At 43.9% G+C, this 26,504-nt stretch overlaps 1 long non-coding RNA gene and 1 other non-coding gene across 2 annotated transcripts in view; one reads left to right on the top strand and one right to left on the bottom strand.

The window, feature by feature from the left end:
* Positions 1-247: 247 nt before the first annotated feature.
* LOC133382257 (uncharacterized) overlaps positions 248-26,504 on the bottom strand; it is a 35,036-nt gene continuing 8,779 nt past the window's right edge. The window contains exons 2-3 of the long non-coding RNA XR_009761875.1: positions 2,858-2,949; positions 248-2,360 (exon numbers count right to left, since the gene is read on the bottom strand). This is a non-coding gene — a long non-coding RNA (uncharacterized LOC133382257). The remainder of the gene's footprint in view (positions 2,361-2,857; positions 2,950-26,504) is intronic.
* Positions 2,470-2,538, top strand: TRNAA-CGC (transfer RNA alanine (anticodon CGC)). Its single transcript has one exon. It is a non-coding gene; the product is annotated as a tRNA-Ala (tRNA).

The following is a 26,504-nucleotide window of genomic DNA, read 5'->3' as shown; positions in this document are numbered from 1 at the left end:
GATTCAAATAAATAAATAAATAAATAAATAAATAAATACTCCAGAGCCCATTTATATATTATTTTTGGAGAACCTTAAGGGGTGAGTGCGACGAGCACTATGGAGCACAACAACCCCAGATATGACATCTCTCCCTGAATGGCAAGGGAAAAGCAACAGCACCTGCACAATAGCTGCTGCAGATACTTTTGCTCTGCGCAGATTATTATTATTATTTATTGAATTTTTATACCGCCCCACTAGCATAGCTCTCTGGGCGGTGTACAACCATTACAATAATGGTTACAATCAGAGATAGCAAGCATGCAGTCATGTAGTAGATTTTTAATGCTCAATGCTTCGTTGTGTTTTGATGTGACACCCTCATTGGCACCACAGTTGTTGCAGATATGGAAGGAAGGATCTATCAATTTGGGTTTGCTTAGTGATTCATTTTTCTAGTCTGAAATTCAGTTCCCCACATTTCTGCAGCAATTTGAGGGTTTTTTAAAAATAAATCTTCATGAAAATTCTTTACATTTTAGGTGTGAATTTCTTCCAATAAACACATTTTACATGCACCTTTGACTAATATACACATTTTGCCAGCAATTTCTCCTAATATAATGGGTTTTTGTATATTTTTACTAATGTATTCATTTTTATGCACACTTTCCCCTAATATATACATTTTTGTAAACATTGCTTGGTTGAAGAACTGCATGGCAAAGTTTCGTTACGTGCAAATTTAGAAGAGTGTCTGTGTTTCAGTTCTCCTGTTATTTCGGAAAGTGTGGATTTGATAGATTCAGCTTCCAATGTGATCTGAACCAAATTTTCTCCCTATCCCTAGTTGTAGGGTGCTCTTCATGAGTCCCAAGGGGGTTTAACCCTTTACTATTCTTGGCAAGCACAACCTCCAAGGTCCGGCCCAGCCTGCAGGCAAAGGTGGATGCCCGGATACTGAGCACTTGGATAAAACTTCTCTTTTTAAACCCTTCTTGTTTCCTGCAAGGTGCATGTGAGGCAGAAGGATGATCTGCCATTGATTCTGCTCCTGGGACCCCGTTTTTGCAGCTTTTGCTGCTTCTTTTGTTTCTGATCATTCTGTTCTAAAATATAATAATCTCTTCCTCCTTTGTATGCTCAACGTATCTCACCTGTTCAATTTCTTGAGGCTTCAATGTGTTTTTCATTTAAAACAGAGGTGGGGACCTGTGACCTTCCAGATTTTGTTGGAGTGCAACTCCCATCATCCCATGGGCCTTCGGCCATGCTGGCCACAAGCTCCCCTCAGGTTAAAAGGATGATCTTCTCACTTGCCTCTCTTGACCAGAGTGTGATATTGGATAGCTGGATCCACAGTGAGGTTTTAAAAAAAAAAAATAGAAAGAAAAGCTCCTGTTTGCTTCATTCTACTTTCTGTGGTTGGCAAGGGATGGGGGGGGGAGACAGGAGGGTTACACAAACATTTCCTGGGCCTGGAAAGGAAATGGATATTAAACAGTGACCTGTGGGGGCTGATGGAAGGTGAAGGGCAGATTTGTGTTCTCTTTGGCTGATCTCTCCCCAGCCTGCCACGGTGCGCTAACAGAAGAGCCTTGTACTGCGCATGAGACAGGACAGGAGGGAAGGAGACATCTGGCACTAATGGAGTCCAAGAAATAGCTATTCTCTGGCTGAGGATGCCACAAGGAAGGGGCGCACAGAAAAATAAACATTTGACTGAGAGCAGCTTTTCATCATAGGCAAGAGCTGTGCAGACGGGCTTTTTCTTTGGAAGACCGGCTACGTAAACATTGTTGCTGTAGGGGGCAGCTTCTGCCAGGAGAAGGAGCTAAAGCAGGGTTGTATGCATTAATCCAGAATAATAGGCTCTGCCCTTGCGTACTTAAGCCAAGAGCAAGGCTGCTGAGAGGCGTTAGAAGGCTGTGAGCAAACAAGACTCATTCCCTTCCCCCAGACTTTGAAACTTGCCAGTGTTATTCTCGGCATCTGTCCCAATTCCGGCCGACTCCCTTTAAAAACCGCTGTGGGTCAGGACTCCCACTTGGGGCAACGTCTGGAATCTGTCTCCAAAGCTTGTCGAAGCTTTGCTGTCTCTGCTGCACTTTGGACATCCCAATTGTTGTCTTGCATGAAAATAACTTCACAGGCTCCACAACTAGCACATTCCCAGGCCTGAGAACAACCGATCTGGTCTTCCTCTGGATGCCTGTCATGGACCCTGGGGCTGATCTACTGGAGTCCATAGTTCTCATACTCAAGCCAAGCAGAGTTGAATGCTCAATAGATTAATGCCGCAGTCCTATTCACACCAGGCAGTAAGTCCCGTTGAACTTGGTGGGACTTGTTTCAAAGTAGACGTGTACAGGATTGCACTGCAAGGGGACAGAGTTTCATGTGAGGGTTTAATCCAGTGAAGGTTGTCAGTGATCTGGTAAACACAAAGTGAGAGTACCTGACATGCTTTATGTTATCCAGGTAAGGGCTGTAGCTTAGTGGCAGAGCATTTGCTTCGCATGCAGAAGGTCCCAGGTTCAATCCCTGGCATCTCCAGGTAGGACTGGGAATGTCCCCTATCTGAAATCCTCAGGGTAGCTGCCAGTCGGTGTAGATAATATTGGGCTAGAATGACCAGTGGTCTCACTCAGTATAAGGCAGCTTCCTCTGTTCCTTGGTACCCTCTCCTTATTTTATATAAGGAAAATATATTGCTTTCTTCTGTGGCATGCTAAATTACATTCACTAGAGCGTGGACAGGTTAAAAAACAAGCAACTTAAACTTGAATGAAGTATGACATTTAACTCCCCCTGGTGGATCAAATCAATATCTTTTCCATGTTAGAGTTTTCTTCTTATAAAAAATATCATGTACCTGAACATGTTCCTGGGTTTTCCAATGAGGCTGCTGTTCAGGATGGAATCGTAAAGTAGCAAACAGGACCCCACACACCAAGTTTCATTTTCCTAAATAGAGAGTCAAAGAGGAAATTAAAATGGAAGGCAGGGTAAGGATTAAAGGAGTAGTACATCACGGTAGCCATCTTCACTCTGTGTGCTGGGCTGCCCCAAGACTTTTTGCCACCTGAGGTGAAACACCAAATGGTATCTCTCTCCCTCGAGCACAAGTCAAGGTGCATAGTTCCCAGCACTGGCCTGCATCCAAGACAGCAAACTCTACCACTCTGGCAGTTAAAATACTGGAATAATAAATGCAGTAGCAACACTGTCTTTTCGTGATACTCAGCTGCCTGAGGTGAATCGAATCTATATCTTTTCTGCCTAATGGTACGTATGGCCGTGCCTGTGTGTGAAAGAGAGACACACACTGGGGCAAGGAATACTCCCCCTCATGCATTGCAATAATGTGTGAAGGGGTTGTGAGGTCATGCTAGAGAGCTCTGCACACACAGCCAATGCACTAGGGTTGCCAGGTTCAGGGCCTGAGACTGATCCTGTATCTTTAGGAGAAGAGAAAGTCAGCCAAGTGCAGGTGTTCTTGCAACACTGTAATGAGCCTGGCAACCAAGAGGTCTTCTGTATCTTTAAAAGTTGTGCAGGGGGAAGGGAGAATTCCACCTTGTGGTTTTTCCCATTATAGTGTTGCAAGAACACCTGCACTTGGCTGACTTTCTCTTCTCCTAAAGATACAGGAACAGTCTCAGGCCAGGAACCTGGCAACCCTACAATGCACACATGCACGCGCACATGCACAAACACACAGCATCTGTTTGGTCTCTTGAAGGGAGTTGTATACACATTCATATATAGAGTTCCTGCAGGGGAATCTGGATTGGCCTAGGATTCCCCTGCATGTGGAGGAGCCCAAAGAGCATAAGACCACTTCACTAGCCACCAAAGGTATGGTCAGGAACCAGGGTTATCCCCTCACATGGGCTTTCATTAATCCAGAGATGCCCTGTGCAGCAAGAAGCCTGAAGGCTGGTGAGAAAAGAATTCCCACTGATGCCAATGGGAGGGCTTTTCCCGAAGGCTCCAAGCCATGCAGGGGGCCCAGCTCTCAATCCGATTAGAGAGTGAAGAAATGAGCTTTGTGCATACCATGGACTACAAAAAACACAAATAATTGGGTGTTAGAATAAATTAAACCAGAACTACCGCTAGAAGCTAAAATGATGAAACTGAAGTTGTCATACTTTGGACACATAATGAGAAGACCTGATTCACTAGAAAATATAATAATGCTGGGAAAAACAGGAGGGAGTAGAAAAAGAGGAAGGCCAAACAAGAGATGGATTGATTCTATAAAGGAAGCCACAGACCTGAACTTACAAGATCTGAACAAGGTGATTTATAACAGATGCTCTTGGAGGTCACTGATTCATAGGGTCGCCAGAAGTCAAAATCAACTTGAAGGCACATAACAACAACCCCATGTGCTGCCCTCCTAGTAATAATTGGGCTCCCTGTGCCTGTAATTAAGCAAACATCTAAGGCTGCATTCCTAAATCCTACTCAGAGTAGACTCATTAAAATCAATGAACCTCAATTAGTCATGTGCATTAGCTTCAGTGGGTCTGCTCTGGGTAGGACTAGCATTCAATACTACCCCTAGTGTGGCTGCTGCCAGTCAGCGTAGACAATACTCAGCTAGATGGACCAGTGGTCCGACTCAGCATAAGGCAGATTCTGTTCCCATCTGGTTGACCACTGTGAGCATAGAGAGCTGGATTGGCCTTTGGTCTGATCTGGTAGGGCTCTTCTTAACCAAAGACTAGCCACACCGATCCATAGTGCTGGAAAAGCTGCGGAACCAGTGCAGAAGCAGAGTCTGGCAGATAAGGAGGGGTAGCAGCTAGGAAGTATGCTGGAGTTTGCCTTCTCCTGAGCTGTGGGCATGTTAAAAGACCAAGAACTGGAAGGCTGTCTTGCTTCCTCTTGGAAAAGAGCCATTCTTCCAACCCCCGGACCTCAGCCAGCTGGGTTTTGCCCAGTCTGTGGATTTTTGACAGAGGCAGAAATTAAGAAAATATCTTTGACAGAATACTGGGGTGTTTCAGCTCCTGCTTTTTCAAAAGGACCCTCCACTTGCTGTTGCCAGAGAACTGCAAGGCGGTCTATCTCAGCAAAGCATCCCCTTCCAACCCAAAGAGGCAGATGCTGTACAAAGTTGCCTGCAGGCAATGCCTTCCAGCCTTCCTCTCTCACATGCCTGTCTTAAAGTGCTGCTCGCAGCTTTTCTGACTTTAATTTTAGACACCTTCCTTACCTCTCCTGCAGCGATATATTTCAAGCAAAGTATGTGAAACTTGGGTGTGCTGATAATATAATTAAATTGAATCCATGGACAATCATCGGCTGCCACAACCACGCCCTTGCAGAAAGAGCAGTCAGGATGCTTCCTGAGTGTAAAAGCACTGAAGAGGAAATCCAGAATCCTTGCAGGAAAACAAAATTTGATGCGGACTCTTAAATCTTGGAACTGGAGACTCACATGCACTACAGCGAGTGCTGGAAAATTGTGGGCCCCAGATGTTGCTGGATTCCAACTTCCACCAGCCCCAGCCAGCATGGCTAATGGACAAGGATGATGGGAATCCAACAATATCTGGAGAGCCACAGATTGCCCACACACCCCTCCCTGCACTTCAACAACAAATGCTGAGAACTTCCAGGAAAGCCTTTCTGGGGGGTGGGGGGGATGATCTACCAAACATTGTGAAATGGAACGTGATGGTAGTAGATATTTCAAATATTTTATTAGATCTAGGGGAATGGTTTGATAATGCATGTGCAAACAGTTTACCCATTTATGAAGCAAACTGTATGAACCAGGAGCAAATATTGTGAAAGTGTTAACATCCTTATTAGCACGCTTAACTACACATTATGTGGAAACATGTATATTAAAGCCCTGACACCACTTTTTTCCTTTTCTATTTTTTTAAAAAATATATTTTTAGAGAGGATCATTAAGGCCCAAACTATGCACTACACTGAAGTTCCATAATTGGAGCCTCCAAAATCATGCTTATCAACAAAAAACACTGAGGGGAGCAGTACAATTTGGACTGGAGCTGTGTTATGTGGGTTTTCTTTTTAAAAAATCCTTTCTTTTGTGCTGATTCCCCAAGGCCTCATCTGCACTATACATTTAAAACTGAACGTTGTTAGGAGACCCCTACAATTCCCCAGGTGATTTAACAATCAATACCTCTTCACAGGGCACTCTGGGAATCAAGACCGGCACCAGAGGGTGGCCAGGTTCAGCCCTGGCTGACAGTCCCTTAGGGTGGTGCTCCCATTCTGTGATCCGTGGCAGCGTCAAGTCCTGCAACCTGACCCTGCCACAGATCATGGAGTGGAGCTCTCAGGCACCCTCCCAACAGAGACAGCATGGGCTTCAATAAGCCTGCCCACACGCCCCACTTACCTCTCCTGTCAATGTGAATGCCATGCATGCTATGTGTGCATGCCTGCCATCATCCAAGATGGCAGCGGGGGCTTCCCTAATGGGCTGATGCCCCCACCATGATGGTAGATGTGTGCACTATGCTTGCATGTCATTTAAACGACACAAGAGGTAGGTGGGGTGCTTGGGCAGGCTTATTGGGGGTAATTGGGCTACAGCTCAGAGCAGGCTAGTGGCCAAGGGCCCAATCTGGCCTGGTACTGGCCCTGCTGGGAATTATAGCTCTGCGAGGGGGATGGGGTCTCCTAACAACTCTTAGCACCCTTAACAAACCACAGTTCCCAGAATTCTTTGGGGGAAGCCATGAGTGTTTAATGTAGTATGATACTGCTTTCAATGTCTGGTGCAGATGGGCTTTAACTTATCCCCAAAGCTACAATTTAGGCAGGGAGGGAAAAACACTGGGCATAATTTTGTTATTCTTTCTATGGCTAGTAGGTTGTGGAAACAAAACCGACTATGGGGGCAAGGGTGGCCCTACCATTAGGCAGCATGAGGCAGCTGCCTCAGCCAGCAGACGCTGAGGAGTAGCAGCACAGGAAGGAGCTTTCTACTGAGTCAGACCATTGGTCCATCTAGTTCAGTATTGCCTACACTGACTGGCAGCGGCTCTCCAAGGTCTTTCCCAGTCCTATCTGGAAATGCTGGAGAGTGAACTTGGGATCTCTTGCATGCAAAGCGTGTGCTCTTCTACCACATGTGCTTTACAACAACCCAGCGGGGAGCAACAGGGAAGGGCAGGAGAGCAGAGCCTTGAGTGTGTGTGTGCCATGTGGCCTGCTCTAAGTCAGGTGGAAGAGAGGAAATTACCTCTCTGAACCTGTTTTTCTAAAATATACTCAACTGCATGTTTGCACATAAGGAAAAGTTAGTGTGACACTTGCACATCTGCAGTGTCCATACTGAACAGTTCCCCTTACCCACGTTCATCCACCACTGGAAAACTTAAAACCATACAATCCTACACATGCTTACTCGCATGTAAATCCCACGGTGATCAGTGCAAACTGCTTCCAAGTAAGTTTGTGCAGAAATGCAACATTCAGGGGATATTAAACTTTCCTCTCCTTCACATACAGCAGGATCCCCTCCTCTCCGCCCCCCCTTCAGACACCACATTAGGAGCTCTAATGAAACTGCATGTCATTTTTCACTTGGACAGGTTAAAATAAACCTCTCTAGTACCCAGTCTGGTATTCATTAGGATTATTCTTAATTTCCTCAAGCATTTTCCATCAGCCTGAGTCTGGTGGGGCGAGGTGGAAAAGGCAAGTTTCTCTCTTTTCATCTGAAGGGGACCTCAGTTTGAAAACAACATTGCAACATTCCACAGACTTGGGTTCAGTTTACACTTCAGTGGCCTATGGGCCACGTCACCAGGGAATCTGTGCAACCTCTGGCGCCTGATGGAATATTTAACAGCCCATAAGCAAAGAGGGATAGACATAACTTACACCAATTCTACAGTAAAGCACATTACATGATCAATACAGCATCTCCAAATCTCTAGATCAGCCTTTGCCAACCTCGTGCCCTCCAGACATTTTGGACTACAAGTCCCATCAGGCCAAGCCAAGCAGGGCCATGCTGGCTTGAGCTGATGAAAGTTGTACTTTAAAACATCTGGAGGGCACCAGGTTGGTGAAGGCTACTCTGGATTATGCAGGTTTACCACCAAATGTGCAAGCAATGGAGTTGCAGCCAATTACAGCTCAAGGATACATTTGCAAGTCCATGTTTTTTTCTCATTCACTAACATCTTAGGTATACAACTTTTTAAAATAAATGTAATGTGCCAGTTTTGGCCCTAAGCCTGATGCTCAAGATGAGAATTTCAGTACTGACTTATCTAAGCAGAGGTTCTCAAACTGTGGTTGGTGGACACCTGGTGGTCCACAAGCTCCATTTAGGTGGCCCATGGAACAGCTGCAGAACAATCAATAATATCTGCACTTGGCCCTATGTTTTAAATCCCTGGGTTTTAATTTGTGCGTTGATTTTAGTGATTTTAATCTACTGATTTTTACTTTACGGTTCTATTAATATATTGTGAACTGCCCTGCAGTCCTGATCTAGAAACAGAAGGAACAATAAATGAACAAACGTCAACTATTTTTTTCTGGTAACAGCAAACAGCAGCTCATCAAACAGAGTATGAAGCTGTAGCCTAGGGCCCACGATTTTCATAATACAGTACTGTTTTTATGATGCCAGTGCAGAAGGAAAAATGCTGTTTTGTTTATTTGTCCCAGAGGCACTTTCATCATATTTGAAAGGCAAGGTTCCCATTATTAGTTATGAGTTATGGGCTTTGATGTGTAGAACAAAAATAGGTATATTAGGTGCCCGCCAACCCTCCCCCACTCTCCAGCAATTTTTTAGGTAGGGGAGTTTAATATCTAAGATTAATTATCCATAGCAATAGACATGTGCCACCTTAAGAGCTCCTGCCCTCAGAACAATTGCTTTGATTCCATTTGAAATGTACTCCTGTGACCCTGCCGTTGTCATGAAATGGAAACAAAATTGTGCACAGTACTATTAGGAACGAGTCCACTAATTGTTCTCTCCACTGCATCTTAAGAAAACAGATGCTAATTTCCTCTGGCTTCCCTTCAATTTATTATAAACAGTGGTGGGGAGTGGGGGAGGTTGATTTACACAATTATGAAGACTATGTTGGCAGCGTTCTTGTCTAATCAGAAACTTGTTCTGTGACCTCAGCCATCTGTCGCTAAAAAGGAGACTGCTCAGTTCATAGTTAATTGGAGATATTTCTAATCTCCAGCCATCTTCTGTTAGCTGCTATGGCAGCAGAGGAAGATTAAAAGAATCAGAACTGATTTTTACAAGAAGGTTTGTGCAATTAAATTAGTATGGGAGAAGACCTTTGTGGTGGGCCTCCATCTAGGTGCTCAGCGATCTACTCAAGAATGGCCTTTGGTTGGTGCAGTAAATTAAGGAGTAAGGTCAATGGCAGACTTCAACTAGTTTCAAAAACAGTACTGGGAGTACAGTAAAACATGCAAGAAAAGTTGGGTTGAACAATCCTAAGCCATTGGTTTAAATGAAGTTATTGTATGCTAGATCTGTAGTCAGCACAGGCATATTCACACTCGTGATATAAACAGGTTTTCAGAGTCATTTCTAGGAATGATAGGGCTATAAGGAGACACAAACAGAGAACTGGCAACATCCACAAACTACAATTCTCAGCATTTGGGTGGGGAGAAGCCATGACATTATAAGGCAGCGATGGGGAAATTGTGACCCTCCAGATGTTGCTGGACTCCAAATCCCACCAGGCCCAGCCAGCATGGCCAGTGGTCAGGGATGGACAGAGTTGTAGTCCAATCATACCTGGAGAGCCATAGATTCTTCATCTCTTCTATAAGGGGTGTAAAGCCAATGCAAGTTTATACAAAATATATATATTAAAAATTGTATGAAAGAGAAGGGAAAATGCTAGTGGAGGTTGCTGATTCATAGGGTCGCCATAATCGACTTGAAGGCACATCACACACACACACACAGAAGGGGAAAAAATGAACAAAATCTTAATCTGTACTAGGGATGGGTGAGGATTTCACTAATTTCAAATTTGGCACCAGATTTTTCATATAGCCTGCACATTTGTTATCATGAGGTGATCCTGTGTGCTGCAAGGTTTTGTGACTTTTACTGACACTGGATTTTTCCTTGTTGAATATAATGATAATGATATTGACAATGTTGGAGGGGGAAATTTTTTAAGTGTTTGCTGAGCCAATACTGTAGTTTTATTTGGCACACTCAGCAGCAGCAGCAACAACAGCATGCACACAGACAAAAAGCCCACCCTGAAGCCTGCAGCAGGTGGGAAACAAACAATAGGTCGGCAGGCAGTTCTCCTTGGCTCTCAATCATGACTCTCTCAGCGCCGCAGATCTTTCGGCGAAGCAGCAGCAGCCCTTTCCAAATTCCTGGGATGGCAGCCAGGATCAGCAGGCAGATAGGTAGGCGGCCCATAAGGAGCTAGCATAGCATAGGTGAAACGAACCAGCCTGCTCTTTGCTTTGCTAATGTGAAATTGACTAGATGAACTCTCTGCTTCTCTCACTTTCTCCCAAGGCTGGGGGTGGGGACAGGATCCAATACTTTTCAGGATGAGAAGAAACAGGTGAAGGAGGAGATTTGGGTGGGTGGGCACTGGGCAAGAGGAGAAACCCACTTTCCTTTCCTTTTGGAAAGGAAACCATAGTCAGAAAAAAAGATCTTCCATGTTCTGTTTGATTGGTATAGTCAATTAAAGACAAGATGGCGAAGTGTAGGCCAAACAAGAGATGGATTGATTCCATAAAGGAAGCCACAGACCTGAACTTACAAGATCTGAACAGGGTCGTTCATGACAGATGCTCTGGAGGTCACTGATTCATAGGGTCGCCATAAGTCATAGTCGACTTGGAGGCACATAACAACAACTGAATTTTTATCTGATTGCACCACTGCACTATTCTTACTATACTTTGTACTAGGCGTGAGTTTAATTACGATTTATTTGAGCAAGAAAAGAAGGGAAGAAAACCTTGGAAAAGGCTTGAAAAAGCTTTGGCAATATGGAGCACAGCTGGAGCACTGATAAGAAAGAGATAAGTAAACCTGATACATCATGCAATATAAGCAGTAAGTGCAAATACAGACACTCTACTTCCTTAGCATGCAAGGCTCGGTGTATTTGTATTTGTTTAAATTGTGCTCTGAATAGAAAGATTACCCTTAATTTGCTATTAATCTTCTGCTGTGTAAAGAAATGGTGCTAACAAGAAATGCACTGAGAGCTCTGGGGATCACACCAACCTTTCAGAGTATTCCCTTGAAGGGGAATAGAGGCAGGAGAGAGCACACAAAAGGGCCTGCTCTCTCTGTTGAGAATACCCCCCCCCCAAGGGGACTGAAGAATCAATCTAAAATTACTCAGTTCTTCACTCCCATAGTGGCAAATAATGACGTTGACCATGAGTCTTTACATACTTTGGACTTTCCCTTCGACTGGTCCTTGGACCTCAAGGGAAATATCCAAGCCCTTTATGAGGAGTATACTTCTTTAAATCTTGCAACAGAGATAGCGCTTGCCAAGAATCCAACACCTGCAGGGTTAACTCAATCACCTGGCAGAGATACTCAGATAAATGAGCTGATGCTGAAACAACTTTTAGAGCTGGCTAACAGTGATGTTAAAGCAAAACAGAAAGAGACCTCTGGGCAGCATGAAGAATTAATTGGGAATAGTTTACCACTTGAAGAATGGCTCTATAAGCTGAAAAGGGACTTTGATCACATCACATCATTTTTGGCGGAATGTAGTCATCTATTAACTATTTTGGTGGAAATGCATAAATAAGATGAATCAGGCTTATCTGCTGAGAACCCTCAAACAAAGCCAAATAAGGCTAGTGCTTTAATAAACAAACCTCCCAAACCCCAAAGTAGGGTATGTAAGAGTGGCAGCAAGAAGGTGACTAATAACAAAATGAAGACCAACAACCTTACCAAACAGAAAGGAGAGCAGGAAACCAGGATACGGCCTAAGGGTAGGGTAAATAGTTATATCAATAGCAAATCCCATCCTGAAATTACATCTGATCTTGCCCTCCAACCCACCTTACCTATACCAGCTCAGGACCTGGCTCTGCTTTACAAGATCCATGGGCAGATGTGCTGATGAATAGGAAAACAATTCAGAAGAAAATTACAATAGCAAATGATATCAAATGGAAATTAGTATTGAATCGTAAAAAGCTGGTTTTATCTAAATATCCCAAACCTAGAAGCATACTGACTAGGGTTGCCAGGCTCAGGGCCTGAGAATGATTCTGTATCTTTAGGAGAAGAGAAAGTCAGCCAAGTGCAGGTTTTCTTGCAACACTGTAATGGGAAAAACCACAAGGAGGAATTCTCCCTTCCCCCGCACAACTTTTAAAGATACAGAAGACCTCTTGGAGGTTGTGCAGGGAGAAGGGAGAATTTCACCTTGTTGTTTTTCCCATTACAGTGTTGCAAGAAAACCTGCACTTGGCTGAATTTTCTCTTCTCTTAAAGATACAGAATCATTCTGAGGCCCTGAGCCTGGCAACTCTAATACCGACACAAGTTGAACGCAAATTGCATCTACTGGAAATTTTGGAGGGAACTCTCCCGGGTCTGATTACCACAGCTGACATCAACCATGTGGATTATTTATATTATAATGGAATCAATGCATGCACTGTTGTCTCTTTTGGCTCACTGGTGTTCAGCTAGAGCAGGTTTTGATCTCAGAGATGGCTTGTTAAAGAATGACATATTAATTTCAAGATTCTTTGAGAATACAGCTCCTCCTTTGGCTCTAGCTGCCTGCAGTATGCCAAGACCAAAATGCTCCTTGGAAGAGTTGACTAAGCACCCCAATAATCTAATTGAATTTGATACTGTTCCGGAACCCCACACTAATCATAAACTCCCAGATATATATGAAGGCGAGGGTATTTTAAGTCTCTCACCACAAGCACAAAGGCAATCTCCTATTATGAATAAAGAGCGTTTTGACATCGAAGAGAAAATATTATTAGACTCCTTCTGCATCTTATTTTTACAAGCACAAAACGAAATTATAAAAAGACTTGAGCACCTTAATACCCATTTAGTAAACATCCAGGTCAAGCGTAAAGGATCTACAAATACTAAGGGTGATAATGTTAACCTACTGATTCCTGATTCTATTCAATTCGACAGTAAGCCAAAGAGTGTGGAAGGCACAGATCAACTGGCATGCATCCAACCAGAATGGTATGGATCTACAACTAATACGGGGAACTGTGTGGATCTAGAGTCTTTAGCCCGCACCCATCTGAGAAACAGTCGAAATAGAGGTGAGAATTCAGGGCAACTCTTCTCTGTGGTGCAGAATTGCCCCCCAACTGACCAGGTTAGCGTAGAAATTAATCCATTAATAACTAATACTGACTTAAGATCCCCTACGAAGGATCTAGTTCATAATATACTCACTGAAAATTTTGTGTCATCTAAACCCAATTACTGGCTGAATATGATATATTTAGAAGAAGAGGAAATTGGATCCTCGGAGAGGATATCTGTTTCTGCTGATCTCCCAACAATTATCCCAAGACCAGTTACCTCAAATGTCAGTAGACTAAGTCCAACGTTGGAGGCAATTATATTTAGAGGAAGAGCCAGATGATCCAAGGAAGTGCAAACTAAAAATTATATGCAAATATAATTGCATAATATACTCCTTCAACTAATTTGATTCAATAAGGTCTATCCCATAAGGAATTTGGAAATGCTGTGCAGGCATCCCCCTGCACGAAGGAGCTGACTATCTCTCAGAACTCTGTTCAAGGAAAGATACCAACTAATTCAGGATGACAAAAATGCATCCAACCAAATAGTCAGCCAACACCTCTTTCATGGAATATCACTGGTTGGTCAAATAAAGCTCCAGACTCCCATTTTTGGGATTTTATTAATAATCAGTTCACCTTTGCTGAGTTAATTTTTCAGTGTCAGGCTCCATTTAACATGTGCAGGGGCGGGAGTGGTTGGGAGCCTGGCACTGAGGTAATACTGGGCAGGGGACATAACAGTGGTGGAAGGCAGACTGGCCATCACAGGGGAAGGGATATAAGACATCTTCATGCTTGTTTCCCTCCCGATCCCCCTCCCAACCCATGGGACACTGGTGGTTGTGCTGGGAACTCCCTGGATCTTACTGTCCTGCTGATGAATGCAAGGTCAGTGACTACTAAAACCACTTTAGTCCAGGACTTAATCCTGAATGAGTGCACTGACACTGCTTGTATTACTGAAACCTGGCTAGTGAGCACTTGGAGTCTTTCCAATAACTGTAGAGCATCAATGGTCCATTCATTTCCCCCCTCCCAGTATTGCCATCGGCCCTGACCAAGTTTGGCTTTGCAGTTTTCTGTAGTGCTTCAAACTGTGTCTTGAAAAAGCTAAAATTAGAGCCCAGCTGAAACACACAAGAGAAATTTTAGGGTAATTGTCACAGACACCTTTTGGATAGTGCCCTTGATAAGTAACACACTTGCTCTCTATCCCTTCAGACCCCGAGCAGTTTTTAAATGTTTCAGTATGCTGTGTTATATTCAACATGGTGCACGTGGGATGCAACTTTTACCACCTTCGTCTGGTGCACCAGCTACGATTGTATCTGGTTTGGGATAGCTTGGCCACTGTAGTCCATGCATTGGTCACCTCAGAACTGGTTTACTGCAATGCAGTCTATGTGGGGCTACCCTTGGGCTTGGTCCAGAAGTTTTAGCAGGTGCAAAATACAGTGACTAGATGGGCCAGAGGGCTAACAGTATGTGACCTCTCTGCTAAAACATCTGCACTGGTTATCCATACACTACCAGGCCAGCTTCAAGGCTTTTGTATTGATATACAAAGCCCTGAATAATTTGGGTCCAAGACCACCTGAACCTTTATATCCCAGTCTGATCACTGAGATCATCCAGATCTCCCATGTTACAGAGGCCTGTCTTACCTCAACCAGAAGTTGGGCATTTAGTGTTGCCAGTCCCATGATGTGGAACATTCTTCCAGCAGAGATTCAGCAGGCATCCTTGATTTTGACTCTTAGGCATCTCTCACTTTTTTGTGCTGACAGGCCTATGCAGCTGTTTGAAATGACTCTTGAGTAGCCAGCCATTTTAATGACTGTTTTGTACTGCTTCTAAATGTTTTTGCGTTGCTGTACAGTGCTCTGATGTTTTATGAAAGGGCAATATATAAATACTTTTATAAATAAATAAAACTTGCACAGCATATCTTTTCCTTCCCTCCTCCCTCCCCCATGCAGCCTGCTATAACCCCCTCTCCAAAAGCATCTCTAAAGGAAATTCCACTTGAGTGTGCTTTACAGGGCTGCATTGGGAGAGGGGAATTACCTCAAACCAGTTGGACAAATCTTACACCTCTCCAATTTAGGGTGATTCCCCCCTCCCACTGCATCCCTGAAAGACACAATCCACAATGCTTGGTAGGTTACCCCAACCCTCTTGAGAGTTTTTTCAGAGGGCTTTAAGTATGTGAAAGAAGTGCTTATCCAGATGAGTGCTTGCTTATGTAATGCTTTAAAATTTAAAATAAATGTTATATCTCTCTGTGTGTACACGCATGCGTGCGCACACGCACATGTATGTATAAATATATGTACACACAGACAGTTTGTTAAGCAGCCCAATCTTCCACACCTATTGTTCATCTTTTCAAGACTCATGGGAGAGAGGGCTGCCACAATTCAGAGATGTAGCTACCATTTGGTGCATACCAGTTAACTGTGGTGAGCGTCTGTAGAATGCCTTTTTGGAATAGTGACTCCCTCCTCATTTTTGTATGTTACCATTTTACTTCTGTGTTGGACATTCATCTCTCCCACTTAGTTAAATTAGGTTAGCATATTTGTATTGTTTATATAATGTAGTGTGGATTTATTTCTGTATTTGTTGACATCATGTTTACTTTTAATTCTTCCTAATATGTTTTTTAAATTGTTATATTGTTATATTGTTATATTATTGTTCATTTCGTAGGTTGTGAGCCACTTTGGGCACAGTTGCCGGAAAGTGGCATACAAATAAACTAATAATCAGTTTTTTACTGTTTCAATCCATGTTCCCTGCAGACAGTATCTGTTTCTCCTCTCTCCAGTAGTGATCTCTACTTGCTTTCTTTGTTTCTTCCCATCCCCCGCCCATGAAAGGAACAAACAGGTTTTGCACACACCTTAGGATGGATGCATCTATTATATGTGTACAATAATGCAAGTCCTATGTTGTTTGCTTGCAATCAAACATTATATTCATAAACTATCAAGCTCATGAGGACTAAGGCCACTGTCACTAAAACAGCAAACTTCCTCCCATTGTATTACAAGAATACCCATCTTATTATTGAGGAATATAGCCTAAACAATCTTCTAGATTGCAATGTAAGCTAAAGGGGCTGGTGTATTTCTTAGGGGTGTGCATCGGCTCTGTGTGTACCTCAAATTATGAGGTGAATCAGGATGATCTGAGAAAGGCTCTCATCTTTCCAAGTTGGATCATGCCATTAACAAAGTATCTCAATGTGTGGATCAGGGATTCCTTACGCTTCCAAGTGGAGTTGTAGCTGTACAAAACACACACACACACCTACTTTTTGTTTTGTTTTTCCCTGAGCAACGAAACCAAGCTGACTGGGGAAATACCCAGAGATTAGTATGATGGACTGATTTTGATAAACTGATATAGTTTTCACTTTGATAAGACTGATCTAGCTTTCAGTCATAGAGAATTATTTTCTAAGGGCACTGCTATCACAGTGATTTGGGGGAGATATTAAAAACTGTTTGTTTTTCATGTAGATTTATGTCTTCCCCTATGCAAGCCAACGGAGAGATCTCAATTGTATCCCCCAAAATTGGGGTAAAAAGGTATGTTACCTTGGGGTAAAAGGGTATGTGGTGATGGGGTAACATGTTCCTCGCCCCAGTCTTTCTTCAAGACCTATGTTCTGTTCTCCACCCTACCCCCTATGATTCCTGTTGTACCCACCCCTAAATAACCCCCTTGTGGGACAACCACTGCAGCTATCATTTGGAAATATGTAAGGATTTGTCCCCTCAAAAGAGGTGACCATGGCTGCAAATCACATTCAGTTCTTGCAGAAAATGAAAAAGTTATAGACTTTACTTTGTTTTAAAAACCAAATTTTAAACATGCCCTGTATGAACACCCCTAGATATATCTGCCTACAGTTTGGCAAGCTTAATCTACTCTGGAGGGACTCCTGTGCCTGCCAATTTCATCCACTTCTGTGAAAAGGGAAAAAAGCTGTAGTCATTTTTAGATTCCCCATTAAAGGGAATGGAGTGGGGAAAACAGCTTCATTTTTAACAGCTCTAATTTGGTCCTGAACAATGAGATGATTTGGAAAGACACAGAGCATTCCAAAACAGATTGGGTTGCTTCCCAAAGCTACAGATACAGATTCAAGTTGAATCTTGTGACCAGTGCATACCTCTTGCATTTGTAAAACCCAGATTACTCAGGTAAGCTCACTTTCAGAAGATGACAATACTATCTAGCAGCCATATGGATATGTGATAAGTCCAAACTGGTTTCCACCCACCTCTGAAACCTGTAGGCTTCAGTGGAGCAGAAAAGATTGGTCTGCAAAGCCAGGAGTAGTTCTAGTTCTTCTTCTTGTAGTAGTAGTACAGTAGTACTAATAGTACTAGTAAAATGTATCTAAACTCTGATCCAGGGGCATAGCTGTTTTGTTCTAGTTAGCAGCTGCAGTTGGTGTGCCCTGGATGGAGATGGAGAGGGAAGCAGAGGGCAGACGTTAGAAGGACATTGGTGACCTGTAATTAAATACACTGAAGAGCACTTAAAGAATGATTAATCGCATATGAAGTGCTGTGTTTAGTACAGTTAAATTTAAAAGGGTGTACTAGGATGTGAGACTATATTAAGAAGGCAAAGCCTCATCAGAGCCCTAAGCCACATAGCAAAGCCTTACCCGAAAGACCATCCTGAGGCTCTTTAACCCCTGAACCCTTTTTCAGAACAAGGTGGAGGCAAGTCCAGCTTCAGAAATGTTAGGGAATGCCCAGAGGCCTGTCTCTGGTGGTGAACGCCTGACTTCCCAATGGAGAGTGGCAAAATATGCAGACCCAAGGTTTCTGCATCCCTTTCACTTCGGATTCCATCCTTAAGTGTGTAACTAAAGATAGCTGAGCCTCAATGTTATGTATTTGTGATCAATGATTTATTTTTATTTTTGGCAGCCATCCCACTCAGCAAGTGTCAGCAAGGGTGTCAGGACAGTGCTGCTGTAACAAACAACTCTTAGCCTAGGCAGGGGTGGTTGAACTCTGAATGGTACCTGTGTAGCTGTTCTTCAGATTGCAGAAGTTTATTATACAGCCATGAGAGTGGCTGTATACTATAGCCAGCGTGGATATTTTGCATTCCGCAATGTTAGAGTGAAAATACCTCCATGCCATTCTGATGCTTCCCATAAGCTTATTTAAAAACAAAACATTACAAAACGTATAGTGCTGAATTCAGAAATGCTTGCTTAACAACCCTCAAAATTTTCATGGTGATACACAAAAAAAGAATTGGGAGTTCAAAGTGTAGAAAGAGAGAGAGAAAAACACAGACCCCTTTTGGACTTTTTTCTGTCAGAGTTCTCATAATTTGTTGAAATTGATTAAAAATCAGCCATGTTCACAGAGTACCTGAAATCCTATTACTGACCTTGCCCCATACTCTGACCTTCATCTTCTGCAGTTTAAAAGTTTAAAAAAATGCCTTGCTGGTTTTTGATTAATTTAAGAAAATTTACATTGAACTCCATTATAACGTCGGGCATGCTCAGTAAGAACCAACTGTCAGTGTTCTAAAAGCCAGACTCACAGCTGCTGGGCTTGCCTAATCTACGGTCCACACCCACACCAGACTTGATTTCACTTGAGACAGTCAGGCTTCCCCAAAAGTCTCCTGGGAAGTACAGTTTGTGAAGGGTGCTGACAGGAGACTCCTATTCCCCTGAAAGAGCTCCACTGGCAAGAGACACTGATTAACAGTCAGCTGCTCTGATTGAAGGTCTGTGAGGGGAACAGGGCATCTCCTAGCAACTCTCAGCACCCTTCACTAACTATACTTCCCAGGATTCTTTGTGAGAAGCCATGACTGTCTAAAGTGAAATAAAGATGTAGTGTGGATGTGGCCAGGGACAGCTTTGGTTTAAATTTGGATGGGAGGCTACATGTTCCTGCTGTAGAAACAAAAGTTGGGGGAAACACTGAAAAGCAATCATACTGTTCACAATGTTTTCCTTTTGGAAAGAAAAGGGGCTTCCCCTCTGCCCAGTGCCAACCCACCCAATCTCCTCCCCTCCTCCTCCCCTCTCTGCCCCTCCCCCAGCTCAGTTTCACCTATCCTAAACATGATTACATAGAAATAAATCCCATTGAACTTAATAAGTATGCAAATGATCAAACCCATCCTCCCTCCTATCCCCTCCCTCTTGCCCCTTACCTCCCACTTCCTTTGCCCCTCCTTCTCCATCCCCATCCCTTCCAATCGCCTCCTCTCCCTCCCCCCCATGGTCAGTTTTACCTATCCTAAGCATGATTGCATGGGAGTAAATCGCACTGAACTCAATAAACATGCAAATGATCAAACCTGCCCTATTCCTCCCCTCCCTCTCCTGCTTGCTCCCATCCCCCTCCTCCCCTCTGCCATTCATAAGAACATAAGAACATAAGAAGAGCCTGCTGGATCAGGCCAGTGGCCCATCTAGTCCAGCATCCTGTTCTCACAGTGGCCAACCAGGTGCCTGGGGGAAGCCCGCAAGTAGGACCCGAGTGCAAGAACACTCTCCCCTCCTGAGGCTTCTGGCAACTGGTTTTCAGAAGCATGCTGCCTCTGACTAGGGTGGCAGAGCACAGCCATCATGGCTAGTAGCCATTGATAGCCCTGTCCTCCATGAATTGGTCTAATCTTCTTTTAAAGCCGTCCAAGCTGGTGGCCATTACTGCATCTTGTGGGAGCAAATTCCATAGTTTAACTATGCGCTGAGTAAAGAAGTACTTCCTTTTTTCTGTCCTGAATCTTCCAACATTCAGCTTCTTTGAATGTCCACGAGTTCTAGTATTATGAGAGAGGGAGAAGAACTTTTCTCTATCCACTTTCTCAATGCCATGCATAATTTTATACACTTCTATCATGTCTCCTCTGACCCGCCTTTTCTCTAAACTAAAAAGCCCCAAATGCTGCAACCTTTCCTCGTAAGGGAGTCGCTCCATCCCCTTGATCATTCTGGTTGCCCTCTTCTGAACCTTTTCCAACTCTATAATATCCTTTTTGAGATGAGGCGACCAGAACTGTACACAGTATTCCAAATGCGGCCGCACCATAGATTTATACAACGGCATTATGATATCGGCTGTTTTATTTTCAATACCTTTCCTAATTATCGCTAGCATGGAATTTGCCTTTTTCACAGCTGCTGTACATTGGGTCGACATTTTCATCGTGCTGTCCACCACAACCCCGAGGTCTCTCTCCTGGTTGGTCACCGCCAGTTCAGACCCCATGAGCGTATATGTGAAATTCAGATTTTTTGCTCCAATACGCATAATTTTACACTTGTTTATATTGAATTGCATTTGGCATTTTTCCGCCCATTCACTCAGTTTGGAGAGGTCTTTTTGGAGCTCTTCGCAATCCCTTTTTGTTTTAACAACCTTGAACAATTTAGTGTCGTCAGCAAACTTGGCCACTTCACTGCTCACTCCTAATTCTAGGTCATTAATGAACAAGTTGAAAAGTACAGGTCCCAATACCGATCCTTGAGGGACTCCACTTTCTACAGCCCTCCATTGGGAGAACTGTCCGTTTATTCCTACTCTCTGCTTTCTGCTTCTTAACCAATTCCTTATCCACAAGAGGACCTCTCCTCTTATTCCATAACTGCTAAGCTTCCTCAGAAGTCTTTGGTGAGGTACCTTGTCAAACGCTTTTTGAAAGTCTAAGTACACTATGTCCACTGGATCACCTCTATCTATATGCTTGTTGACACTCTCAAAGAATTCTAATAGGTTACTGAGACAGGACTTTCCCTTGCAGAAGCCATGCTGGCTCTGCTTCAGCAAGGCTTGTTCTTCTATGTGCTTAGTTAATCTAGCTTTAATAATACTTTCTACCAGTTTTCCAGGGACAGAAGTTAAGCTAACTGGCCTGTAATTTCCGGGATCCCCTCTGGATCCCTTTTTGAAGATTGGCGTTACATTTGCCACTTTCCAGTCCTCAGGCACGGAGGAGGACCCAAGGGACAAGTTACATATTTTAGTTAGCAGATCAGCAATTTCACATTTGAGTTCTTTGAGAACTCTCGGGTGGATGCCATCCGGGCCCGGTGATTTGTCAGTTTTTATATTGTCCATTAAGCTTAGAACTTCCTCTCTCGTTACCACTATTTGTCTCAGTTCCTCAGAATCCCTTCCTGCAAATGTTAGTTCAGGTTCAGGGATCTGCCCTATATCTTCCACTGTGAAGACAGATGCAAAGAATTCATTTAGCTTCTCTGCAATCTCCTTATCGTTCTTTAGTACACCTTTGACTCCCTTATCATCCAAGGGTCCAATCGTCTCCCTAGATGGTCTCCTGCTTTGAATGTATCTATATAATTTTTTGTTGTTGGTTTTTATGTTCTTAGCAATGTGCTCCTCAAATTCTTTTTTAGCATCCCTTATTGTCTTCTTGCATTTCTTTTGCCAGAGTTTGTGTTCTTTTTTATTTTCTTCATTCGGACAAGACTTCCATTTTCTGAAGGAAGACTTTTTGCCTCTAAGAGCTTCCTTGACTTTGCTCGTTAACCATGCTGGCATCTTCTTGGCCCTGGCGGTACCTTTTCTGATCTGCGGTATGCACTCCAGTTGAGCTTCCAATATAGTGTTTTTAAACAACTTCCAAGCATTTTCGAGTGATGTGACCCTCTGGACTTTGTTTTTCAGCTTTCTTTTTACCAATCCCCTCATTTTTGTGAAGTTTCCTCTTTTGAAGTCAAATGTGACCGTGTTGGATTTTCTTGGCAATTGGCCAGTTACATGTATGTTTAATTTAATAGCACTGTGGTCACTGCTCCCAATCGGTTCAACAACACTTACATCTCGCACCAGGTCCCGGTCCCCACTGAGGATTAAGTCCAGGGTTGCCGTCCCTCTGGTCGGTTCCATGACCAACTGGTCTAGGGAATAGTCATTTAGAATATCTAGAAACTTTGCTTCTTCGTCATGACTGGAACACATATGCAGCCAGTCTATGTCCGGGTAGTTGAAGTCACCCATTACTACCACATTTCCTAGTTTGGATGCTTCCTCAATTTCATATCTCATCTCAAGGTCTCCCTGAGCATTTTGATCAGGGGGACGATAGATCGTTCCCAGTATTAAGTCCCTCCTGGGGCATGGTATCACCACCCACAACGATTCTGTGGAGGAGTCTGCCTCTTTTGGGGTTTCGAGCTTGCTGGATTCAATGCCTTCTTTCACGTATAGAGCGACTCCGCCACCAATACGTCCTTCCCTGTCCTTCCGATATAGTTTATATCCAGGGATAACCGTATCCCACTGGTTTTCTCCATTCCACCAGGTCTCCGTTATGCTCACTATATCAATGCTCTCCTCTAAGACCAAGCACTCCAGTTCTCCCATCTTGGTTCGCAGGCTCCTAGCATTAGTGTACAGGCACTTGTAAGCAGTGTCTCTCTTCAAGTGTCTTTGGCACTTGTGGTTAGGCCTGTGGTAATTTTGCTCTTCTGAATTTATATCCTGTGCCCCTGCTCTCACAATGCCTACTTCTAGGCCTACCCCTTTTAAAATTTCATCATTTCTTTGGTTTTTATCCCAGGGGGGAGGTTTATTCCGAACCGGACCTTCCTCAGCTCCTGTCGGGTTTCCCCCCTCAGTCAGTTTAAAAGCTGCTCTGCTACCTTTTTAATTTTAAGTGCCAGCAGTCTGGTTCCATTCTGGTTCAAGTGGAGCCCGTCCCTTTTGTACAGGCCCGGCTTGTCCCAAAATGTTCCCCAGTGCCTAACAAATCCGAACCCTTCCACCCAACACCATCGTCTCATCCACGCATTGAGACTGCGAAGCTGGGCCTGTCTGGCTGGTCCTGAGCGTGGAACCGGTAGCATTTCAGAGAAAGCCACCTTGGAAGTCCTGGCTTTCAGCATCCTACCTAGCAACCTAAATTTTGCTTCCAGGACCTCACGGCTGCATTTCCCCATGTCGTTGGTGCCAACGTGCACCACGACCACTGACTCCTTCCCAGCACTGTCTACCAAACTATCTAAACGACGGGCGATATCCGCAACCTTCGCACCAGGCAGGCAAAACACCTTGCGGTCTACACGCCCATCACACACCCCACTGTCTATGTTCCTAATGATCGAATCACCCACTACAAGGATCCCTCCACCCCCTGGAGATATATCCTCGGCACGAGAGGATAGCTGCTCATCCCCCAAGGAATGGGTCCCTTCTAAGGGATCGTTTCCCTCTTCCTCAGCTGGATGCTCTCCTTCCCCGAGACCATCGTTCTCCATGATAGCAGGAGAGCTATCATCGTTGGAGTGGGACACAGCTATAACATCCCTGAAGGCCTCCTCCACACCCCTCTCTGCCTCTCTCAGCTTTTCCAGGTCCGCCACCTTGGCCTCAAGGAAATGAAGTCGTTCCCGGAGAGCCAGGAGCTCATTGCACTGAGAGCACACCCACGACTTCTGTCCAACAGGCAGATAGTCGTACATGCTGCAGGCGGTGCAAAACACTGGAAAGCCCCCACACCCCTGCTGGCTTCTTACCTGCACAGTTTTGTTTAAGGTTTATTACGTCAATGGGTTGGAGACTGCGGTTTAGTTGAGGTCAGGGAACAGACGGGCAGAGTAGGGGGCCCTGGCCTCCTCGCCCTGCTGCCGAACTCGCTCTGCTGCTTAACTCGCCTTGACGCTTTGTCAGCTGGGGCCTTGACGCTTTGTCAGCTGGGGCCTTGACGCTTTGTCAGCTGGGGCCTTGACGCTTTGTCAGCTGGGGCCTTGACGCTTTGTCAGCTGGGGCCTTGACGCTTTGTCAGCTGGGGCCTTGACGCTTTGTCTCAATCCCGCCAACTAAAACAGCTAGGTTGGCGGGGACAAGAGAGAGGGCATTTTCAGTGGCGGCCCCCACTCTGGAACTCCCTCCCGTATGATCTTCGGCATGCCCCTTCCCTGAATGTATTCCGCAAAGCCTTGAAGACCTGGCTCTTCAGACAGGCCTTTGGGACTTCCGGGGAGGGTTAATTTTTTAGGACTAATCGCCTACTACTCTGTACTGGAACTGTTTTATTGTTATATTGTATTTTATGATGTATTTTATTATGATGTAATGTATTGTTGTTAATTTGTACGTCGCCTAGAGTGGCCATTGGCCAGATAGGCGACCCAGAAATTAAATTATTATTATTATTATTATTATTATTATTTGTCAGCTGGGGCCTTGATGCTTCGTCAGCTGGGGCTCCCTCTAGCTCGTGGAGCAGGCTCCCTCGCTAGGGTGCTCTGACTTTATATGTGTGGCTGGTTCCTCCCAGCTACCGCTGCCAGCCAATGATGTGTTACTTGAGGCTGATGGCTATCAGCTGGGGCTTAACTCTTTAGTATTCTCTCAGGCTTCCTTCCTTTGAAGGCAGGAAGGCAGGCTTCCTGAGCGAGGGGTGGGGCTGTTTAAGCTTTTGGCTGCTTTTAATCTAAGCAAGGGGCTGCGCCTTCCAGGCAAGTCTTTTTTGTTTGTTGTTTTCCCACCTAGAACAGCCTGACCTTTCTTTAACCTAGGGAAACAGAGCTTGTGGTTGTGTTTCAGGAAGGCTGAAGCTGCCCTTTTTAGCAAGGACTGAGCTGACTCTCTCCCTGTATGTATCGGTGGAGTTTCCTTTTCCCCCTTCTCTCCGACTGGAATTTAGCCTTGTTTACAGTGTCCCCTGAAGCTTTCCTGCTAGGGTGGTGTTGAAAACTAGCTTTCTATAGGCTTCCTTCTCCTAGGATCTGTCTCCTAAGATATAGGTTCTTTCAGGATTTGGCTCCTAGCTCAGGGTGACCTTGGGCTGCCCTTATTACTTATTGCTCTGAGCTGTTTTACTTCAATTAAATAATCCTCCTCCTCCCCTCCCTCCTCTTCCTCCTCCTCCCCTCCCTCCTCCTCCTCCTCCCCCTCCCCTCCTGTGGTTATTTTCAACTATCCTAAGCATGATTGCAGGGGAGTAAATCCCACTGAACTCAATAAGCATGCAAATAATCAATCAATAATCTCAGCAAACTTGCACAGGATCCCATTTCTTACCTCCTGGATTTAAAAGCAGAGAAATTCACTAATATAAAAAAAATGAGGTTTAAGAACGTACCTATAGCCCACAGTTATTTCTATCAAACTTAAAAAAGTAGGGAAATTGGGCAACTATAGTGAATGCACCAGAGGAGCAGGAGACCTGACCTCCTCTCTGAGATATTGGACTGGCCTACAAATTGGTCAAAATGCAAACACAATTTGGGTTGGTCTTCCACAGTCCAATCCACTTGCTGTGTAGCTTGGAAGAATTTGGTAACATGTGCCTCTGAGCATATGGTGAGTGGTGGCAACACCTGCAATCAGCCCAAATAATAGAAAGAAGACATGTGCTGTGCTGATCTTGTTTTAGCAGGGAGGAAGCAACAATATTAAAATACAGTTGGTATACTTCAGATACCCACTTTAAATATGTTTGATTTACTTAGCAATTTTAGTGAAGTTTCCTATAGTAAATCATTTTCTTTTGCTTCTGTTTCTGTGAATATGTAAAGCACAGCAACACTTTAATATACTCCAAAAACAATTGTGGAATAGTAGCCCTCACTATTCTGCAGGACAGTCTCTAGTGGACATCTGGAGTGTCTCAGTTTGCACAAGACAAAACAGTGGGAGGTGAAATATATTCTAGCAAATTTCTAGGTGAGCTCTATGTTTTTAATTGACCATGCCCATCATTCCTTAAATGAAGTGGTTTAAACATAATAGGCTGAAAACATGCATCTTGGGTAGGCCAAGTTTGTTTTTTCCAACAGCTAGAGTCATTGCTTAAGTAGCAACATATTGTAATCAGTCTATTTTACATCAAACTGCAGTTGCAGATTCAACTGTTAATGCACCCAAAATAGAAATAGAACATAACCTCCAACTGGAAACACAAAAGGCTGTCTTCACCATCATATGACATTGACCAATAAAAAGGCTTTGAAATTATTAAAAATATATTTGATCCAGGTTTCTAGGATGAATAATGAAGGAAATAAAATGTTCTAGATTAGATTCTCTGTAGAAACAATAGTAACACAGGAAAGAAGCAAAGTAAGAAGAACACCAACAAACATACAAAAATGTAATTCTCCATCATTGGAGATGGCAGGTGTTGCCACCACTCACCATATGCTCAGAGGCACATGTTACCAAATTTTTCCAAGC

The sequence above is a fragment of the Rhineura floridana genome, chromosome 3 (genome assembly GCF_030035675.1).
Source record: "Rhineura floridana isolate rRhiFlo1 chromosome 3, rRhiFlo1.hap2, whole genome shotgun sequence".
Classification (NCBI taxonomy): Eukaryota; Metazoa; Chordata; class Lepidosauria; order Squamata; family Rhineuridae; genus Rhineura; species Rhineura floridana.
Note: the sequence above shows the minus strand (reverse complement) of the source record. Positions and strands in the feature narration are given on the sequence as shown.